Here is a 9,277-nt window from a genome sequence, read left to right on the forward strand (position 1 = left end):
AAGACAAAAAAAAAAAAAAAAAACAAACAAACTAGTTTCTATCCAAATCTGCTACCTTGCTTGCTCGGATCTAGTCCATGGACTACATCTGAGCAAGGATTTCTCTCCTCTGCGGTGGGTTTTTTCTAGATGTGGTTTTGGGTGCCTGAGTTTTTCTCTCTATCTTTAACTCTAAATCCCTGTTTTTATAGTCCCCTTCCTTTTTAGTCTCCTACCCTGATTAATTCTTTAGATCCAAAGTTGCTGATAACCATCATTCAAAATCCGTGTACTCCTATTTTTTGTTCTTCATCTTCCTTTATTTCTCCTTTTCATCTTCATATTCTATCAAAACTTTTGTGTAAATCTTTCCTAACTCTTTTGAGCGGTTTCATTGGTGTTTGATGGATCTCAATTTTGAAGGCGGCGATGCAGAGGATGTTAGAAGCGGTTCAAAGTTGAGTTACAATCGAATCATGGCAGTGTTCTTGGCCGGATCTGATGATAGTTCTGATCTTCTTTGGTTTCCAAGCTTCTCGTGATGACTTTTTCCTAGGGGTTTCTGTATTACACAGAGACGGTTCATCGGAGTTTTGGTTGGAATTTTTCAAGTTTAAGGTGGTGGTGATGGTAGTTAGTTCTTTATGGTTTACAATGGGGTGCTGTGGTGTTCATGCCAAATGTCAATTGATCTGCTAGTTGAGTTTCGATCATCTTCATCATGAGATCACTGATTTTATTAATGGAAGGTACCTGTTTATAGTTGATGGAAAAAGTGGCGGCGATTTCGGGATGGATACTGGTTGGAACGACGAAACTAAGGTGGAATTGGATCAAATTGGGAAGAATTCTAGTAAGTTTTTAGGGTTAAGGTTTTGGGAATGACTTTTCTTTCAAGGCTTTTCTTGATTTGGGTCTCTATTAGGCTTTCATTCCTTTGAATGGGCCTTAGGGTTTTCTAAGGAAACCTGTTTCGAGGCATACTGAATTTTTTTGAGGCATACTCATTCATTATACCATCTAGGGTGGGTTTATAAGGGGTGTTTAAAGATAGTGCAATTACCTATATATACTTAAACAATTTAAATTACTAGATCACCCTTATCCTCAAAAACCTAAAATCAAAAATCAAAATAAACTTTAAACTTGAACATCTTGGACTCCAATTCAATCAAGAAATTTATCAAGCAAAGCAAACACGAATCAAAATGAGCGACATTGGAGTGCGAAATCCAAATCTCAATTGCTCTTAGATGTATTTTAGAATGTATGTGTAACAAACCCATCTTGTTTTTGATTGATTTTATTTCGTTTAATCGCTAGAATATGATTGGAAGGATGAAATTAGGGTTTTCAGAAGATCAGTTCGGCTGCTCGTGGAGTATCAATTTTGAGCCAAACCTAGTGTATGATTTAGAGAAATACTATGTTCGGCTAATGCGACTTTGCTAAATTTTGTTCGAATCAGCCGAACCTAAATTCGACAGTTTCAGAGTGAAGTTCGGCTGACAACTTCTCAGTCGAACCTCAGTTTTTTTAAAATACACCTAGGTTCGGCTGATAATTTGTCAGCCGAACCTAGGTATATTTTCAAAAAACGGAGGTTCGGCTGAAAAGTTATCAGCCGAACTGTTCATCTGGTCAGTATATCTGGGTATTAAAAATTCATTTTTTTGACAGATTCAACTTATAAAAAGAAATTAAACCTCGTATAGAAGTCTACCTCTGATTTGAATCACCCATTTTGGTCACATCTAATCACTAAAATCTCAAAATTCAAAACCCAATTATTTTTTTTCCACTTCTTCTTCTTCTTCCTCTCAAAAATCCCAATTCTCTCACATAAATTTGATTTATGTACTAATTCACCACTGATAATTTAAATTCTAATCAATCCTTAAAATTCCTAGCTAATCATATCTAATCATAATCATTAACACTAATTATGTAAGAGTAGTTATGCCATTATCAAAAAGAGTGGATAAGGGGTGATGCTGTTTTTTATTTAGTAACCCTATTTTGGCATTATTTAGTATGCCTCAAAAAAATTCAGTATGCCTTAAAACAGGTTTCTTTCTAAGTGGCCTTTCCGTTTGGTCCTTGGGTGTGGGTTTAACTTGTACTGTAGGGGTGGGTTGTCTTCATTTTTGGCTTCTCTTTGTGTGGTGGCTTTTACAACTTTGTAATTTTGCATTCCTTCCTAATATAATCTTATTTACGGATCAAAAAAAAAAAAGATTTAAAAATTTTGGAGTTTATTTTTGTCGTTTGATATTTGGTGGATATTATGGAAGGAGAAGAATGATAGACTTTACAAAAATATCCTTATGAGTTATAAGCAATTCACTTAACATGGACACAAAATCAAAAGATGGTGACTCCTGTATATGGAAAGAATTTCTAGAAGGCATCAACAACATTCAAAAGCACTGTGTCTGGAGAATTGGCAATGGGAGAAAAATCAAAATTTGGGAAGATATATGGATCCCAAGCATCACTAAAAGACTCAATAAGCCACCAAATTGTCCTAAACATATTGAAATAGTGGAGTCTCTCCTTCTCCCAAATGGAAACTGGAATGTCACTCTAGTGCAATCCCTCTTCTACAACTCTCAAGATATTATTGCTCTGGAAACTCATCCTGCTTAAGAAGACAAGATAATTTGGAATCTTAATGACACTGGAAAATTCTCTGTCAAGGCTCTATATAAGGAAAAGATTGACAATCTTTACAGGAATGATACTACAACAGGAAACTGGGAGGAAATCTGAAACATGAATGTGGCTCCAGTTATCAAGATTTTCCCATGGAAATGTGCTCATGGGATTCTCCCTACTAATGATAAAACATCTAGCATACGACATTACATTGATCCCTTGTGCACCATTTTCAATAGTGGGGAAGAAGAAACCATGACACATATGTTCTTAAATTTCCCTGCTGCAACTTTAGTTTGTCAGGAAATTCTTGTCTCTCTTAACACTCACTTTGATAACACCACTATATTCATGAAATGGCTAAACTCCTGGTTTCTGACTGGGATGACCAGCCAGGACAGCAACATATATACCACTACATGTTGGTATATTTAGAAAGCGAGATGTGATCTGGTTTTCAGAAAAATCCTGCCAAATGCGGCAATCACTTCTATGCGCATTAAACAACATCTCTGCAACCACAATAGAATTCACAACTTACCAGAGCACATTATGCATGATTTCTCACTCTTACCTGAGGAAATAGATTCAAATATGAACTATAACATCACTCCCTATAATCTGAATCATAATTTACAAACTGATTATGGGAAGATCATCAAATTATGCACTCTGCAAGACCCAAAAATCTTGATTTACTATACTTCTCTGACTTTGATGGATTTTGCAGGAAACATCATTGGTACCAGAGGACATCCAGGATACTCTGGAGATTGGGGAGCAACAGGAGGTGCATATCTAGCCTTCCAAATAAAACACACAAATATAGAGATAGAAGCTGAAACCATGGAGACTATAGTTATATTCAAGTTACTTTACCATAAAGCTGCCAAAGGAAGATTCCATCTAAGTTACTATGAAAGAAGTAATAGTGAAGAGGAAGATAGTAATATTGTTATCAACCATGTTTATTTTGTTTAATTAAGTCTCAAGCACATCCATAGACTTCACAACATGGATACTTTTAATATTGCTCTCTTGTGTAAAAAAAATGCTGGTAGGATGAGAAATTATTCAATTGAAAACTCTGTGTATCAGTCTTAGGTGCTTCTTTAGCCTAAGTTTTTCTATAAAAAAAAGTTGTTTAATTGGTTGATATTGATATGTTAGCAGAATTCAGTTTGGACACCAAGGAACTTCCAAAACTGAAACAAGGAAGTTTGGACACCAAGGAATTTCCAAAACCGAAAATATTCTCAAGATATTCACAAATGCACAGATTCGGTTTTCATAATTCCTGGAAATGCTCTGTCCAAAAATAACAATCGAAATCTCTCAGAAAATCTAATTAATAAATGCATATTACTAATTCTGTAATTTCCCTACAAAGTTAAATTAATAACCTTAATTAAAAGATTATTATCTTACTTATGTTTCGCTCTTGGGAATCTCTTCCCTTAGCCGTTAAGGAATATCTTTGAACAATTATAGAAATAAACTTTCACATCACGTGTTCAAAGTTTGTCGACATCTTTACTTTGTAAGTTCTCTTTCACACTTACAACCTTGAAACCAATTTTCCACACTTCCAAACAAGTTTAGAATTGGTTCATATGACTTTCAAGAACTATGTGATTGATCAAACCAACATTCAATCACAATCATGGGTTTACGGTTCTACCAAAACAAGTTTCGGTTCTACCTTCATGTGAGTACTACGCATAGTCACACTAGATTCCCAAAGATTCGGTTTACTAGGTACTAGGATCGGTTTCCCACATATATATGGTATCTAACTTATATGTGTTGCACATGTCCATAGGATCGGCTCCCCTTTCTGCTATAAACCTTGCTGCACCCAATACAAGGATCGGTTCCCCTTGATGTACTGCACCCCTTACAAGGATCGGTTCCCTTTCCCTTACAAGGATCGTTTCCCCTTCCCTTACTAGGATCGGTTCCCTTTCCCCAAGGCAGACATAATCCGATCATACCACAGGTGATTACTTAAGATTGGTTTTACTAATAAAAGTTATACTAATACAAAAGTCAGGACTTTGTGAATAGTTCTACCAAGAACACAACAAGTTGTGAGCGGTTATAATCTATCACACATATTGGTTGTTTATAAGATATGCAATGAATAACAAAACCAATAACTCCTGGCAATTTCCTTTTAGGTTCACAAACAAGTTTATGAACTTACTTCCTTAGAACACATGAAGACATTGTTCCCTAGGATGAAAACCTCACCTCATACCCATATATAATCACAATAGCATTCAAATGATTATGGCGATGTATTATCTACAAAGTTTAATGGTTAAGTAATAAACCTCGTACCTAGCTGGCACGCCACAAATCTTCAAGAATCATGTAGTCTACAAGGGGAATATCAAAGAAAAGAATAAGAGGGCTCAGATTGCAGAATCATGTACACAAGCTCTACTCTAACCTTACCGAGGAGAGCTACGTCTAAAGTTTCAAGACATTGCGAGATCTTTCTAAGAATTTGTATTTCTTACTCGGGAGATTTCATTCATTTATCCAACTGGAAACATAAAATCATAAAAGCAGCATAAATGAAGGATTATTATTCAATCAATCCCTTGCTCTAACCGCAGACTACTGAACATCAAAGAAGTGTCGTCAATGCCAGGGCCAATGGAGCCTTCACTAAAGTCCTCTCCAGGAGATGCTTCAACATCCTCTCGATCCGCTTCAACACCCTTCTCGGAAGATGCATCAACGTTCTCTTTGGGAGTTGCTTTAATTGCTTCAACAACCTTTTAAGGATATTCCTCATGACAGGGCTTGTCCACATCAGAGTCGAGGAGTATGACATCGTCATGAATAAGGAAAGCTTGGACATGCTCTCAAACGATACTCAGATGTACAAGGGACTTAGAATGCAGTTTGAGATTCCAACCAACAGTATGCCTAATCTACCTGAGGCCAACCGACATCATGCTAGGGGAACGCTTACCTAGACGCCTATTGAACGTGACATGTTCCAAGGATAGGTCGACCCATCTCTCCTGGTAACATCTAACTTTTTCTCATAAGTTTTACCTTTATTTGTCACCATCTAGTGCTTACCCCGCAATAGTGTAACCATTACGTGCTAAGCAGGGGACTTAATGTTGATGGTGGTTTTTAGTTCAAGGCTATAATTGTAAAACAATATTTAATGCGTTGTCACCCTGCAAGGGTAAAGCCATTTTAAGAGTAACGCGTGCAAAAAACCCTCCTCGCTCATTGAGCAATTCAATATATATATATATATATGAAATTCACCCAGAATGGTGCGCGTATTAGCAATCCCAAATATTCTGTGAATTCTATTTTTGCCAACATTACCAACTAATGCATGACTTGCATAGTATTTTCATATGCTATGTTCCCAGCCGAACTCTCATTATTGACATGACATGACAATTAAATGTTCACTCTCAGCAGAGTAGCATGAATCTCCTGAAGTGCCAGTATTGAGATCTGCATGAAAATACCCGCACAAGCTACATCACTCTCTGAGATTTTCGTATTTACGCACTTTTAATTAAATATAGATCGATTAAACATGTTTAAATTCCTTAAGGGAACTCTATACTGTCCATATCAGTCTCAAAATGATCACGACCACACAATTTGGCCGCGCAATTTAACAATCCTAGCCAAGCCATGGCAGAAATAGGAGATCATCGCGATGATCGTCGGCGGGCCCACTAATACCCCGACCGTACAGACTTCATCTAACATGCTTCAACGTCATTGAACGCCAACCCCAAACATGGGTGATCGCGTTGTTGAAGAGGAGAGCTCGGACGAGCTAGACCGGCCAAAACGGTCTGAGAAACATCCCAATTGTCCAACTTTTCCAAACGGTTAAGGAAGTGTCGGCATGTTCATTGACGACCCAGCTCCTCCCTTGGTCGATCGACCTACCCGCAACAAGACCATAATGGTTCAAGTCGTTCGATCGAACTAGTATGGACGTGGACGTTTCAAAACCCTAATTTGTGTTTGCGTCAATATGTTATTGCCGCCCATCTTCGCCAGTCTAGTCGGACGACCTAGATTCGATCTCGCTCAACGTGTAGGATGCGGATACGTTCACTAGTGGCTCGGCTATTGTGTCAAATGATCGAATATTCTCTAATAGGGTAATGACGCCCAAAATCCTTGGCCCAAAATAGAATGGCCACACGACTTTAAAACTCTAATTTGTGTTGCGATATCATACAACTACCGCAAATTGATCACGATCGTCCATCTTTTCCAGCCAAAGTAAGTGGCTTAGATTCAATTCCAGGGGACACAAAATATGTCAGCGCGTTCACTGACGTCCCGCCTTTGTATAGAGATGATCGGCCTGCTCAAATCAACGCCCAGCGTTTTCAATCGATCATCCAAAATAGGGTTGGCCGCACAACCCCTAAACCCTAAAATTAGATTAACAGAAGTATGCAACTGCCGCAAATCATCTCCGCCGTCCAACTTCGCCAGACGAGTTGACCGTCCAAGATTTGATTGCAGGCGACCCCGAAGATGTCAGTGTGATTACCGTTGACTCACCTCTACACATGGCCGACCGACCTGTTCGAACTAGGGCTCGATGTCCCGGAACGCTCGCCCAAAGAAGGGTTGGCCATGCAGCTTCAAACCCTAAAATATAATCAGCGGCAGTGTTCAACTGCCGCAAATCATCTTGTCCGACTAACTCTGCTAGCTTGGTCGGACGGTTTAGATTAATTTCTAGATGGTCAGGAGGGTGACACCATGATCACCGACCACCCCTCCTCCACGAGCAGTGATCGACCAAGTGATGTCCCTAGAGCCACCAAACGATCACCCAAAGGTGGTCGATCATGCTACCTCCTTTAAGACACTTATCCGCGACTTATTCAATCAAGATCTAAAACAACGATGCTTCATACACATCGATTAATTTGAGCTGCTTAAATGCGATGCTTCACATGCAACGAATACATATGATATTTCATGAATATCAGCTTCACAAATACTTTAGTTATTTTACCTAAAGCGCTACGTGTTGCTTTCAGCGTCAAGTCCCACGACTTGACCCATTTACTCGAGACATCAAACATGTCACAAACTGGGGGATACTCACTGGGGTATTGGTCTGGCGGTTTACAGCATGCGGCGTGCAACGCGCCCATTACGAGAAAGTGTCAGGAAAGACGGACGGTTAACAACAATAAGAGTAGTGGTTGAAAGTATGATCAGTTCTCCCTCATAATTGGAAACGTGGTGATCACCACTCTTTACACAACCCCACTTGTCCACTGCTTGATCACCTCCACTTCCTACGAGATCAGGGTGTGCGCTCAATGACTTGTATAAATAGGATTTCAACCTATTTCAACACAACACAAGTGTTATCAACACAATATCCAGAAAACACCAAGAACTGATAGCTTACATTCTGCAAGCCAGTTCCACATTCTGATACAAGTCATAAACAGCCACACCTTCATAATTCAACATTCTGATCTGAAACACCTTCTTCGCTTCCCTCCCTAAGATCAACCACTTCTCCTTCACTTTATGACCGTATTGAATCTGGAACAGCCATTTCTTGGTTTAGGCCAGAGTCTTACATATTGATCTCTCGAATCTAAAAGTATTCCCGTGCAGTGCATTATTTAGGGTTTGAATTCGTTTCTCATTAACACACCCAAATTTACCAAAAACAGCAGAATCAGTTTTTACCCTCAAACATGGGGTAATGACATGTATAATAGCTTTTAACCAGTCAGAATTTTGCTTCACAACAGGAATCTCGTCAGGTTCATATCTACCAATATCCTTTGGAACAGTTACATCGCCTTCTGTAACAACCGGAGGATCATAGCCATTAACAACACGTACCCATGCTTGAAAATCACGATCTTGAAGAAAAGAACGCATAGAAATTTTCCACCATGAGTAATTTGAGCCATGGAAGACTGGTGATACGTTTATAGAGATAACAATTTTTTTCCATAGAGTCAGATCGCTACAAACTAAGACTTATAAGGTCTTAGCATGTTTGCCTGCTCTGATATTTACCAATTGAAAAATAAGGGGTCTACCAACCTCACCCAATATATTGTTTAGCAATCTGTATGGACAAACTCCAATATACTTTCAAGAGAATCAACTAGGCAGTCAAACTCAATCTTAAGAAAAGTATATCCAAGAGTTATATATCAATTTCTCAATTCAATATGCAATCAAACAAACAGGAATTTACGAGCCCGATTGAAAATAAGAAATAACTTGGACGGTATCAAAAACCAATATCAAAGTGTCAATCAATTTAATCAACAACCAAAAGTTGGATTCAAAATTGATTGAACTCATGCAGATGCTGTGATATTTCAATTATATAAACAAATATAATGCGGAAAATAAATAACACAGATGTTGATAGATGAAAAATATTACCCTTTTAGCCGGTTTAGTATGCCCTCCAAGGGGAGGCAAGCCCAACATGAGACATGGGGACTAAATCCCAAGTCCACCAAGAAAGTGTTTATTAGATGGAAAGGACAAGGGAGGAATTAATAGGAAAGAAGGAGGTTTTATTAGAGAAGGAATGACATTAGTAGTAATTAAAGAAGTTTAGGACACATGG

This window comes from Papaver somniferum, chromosome 5 (genome assembly GCF_003573695.1).
Source record: "Papaver somniferum cultivar HN1 chromosome 5, ASM357369v1, whole genome shotgun sequence".
Lineage (NCBI taxonomy): Eukaryota > Viridiplantae > Streptophyta > Magnoliopsida > Ranunculales > Papaveraceae > Papaver > Papaver somniferum.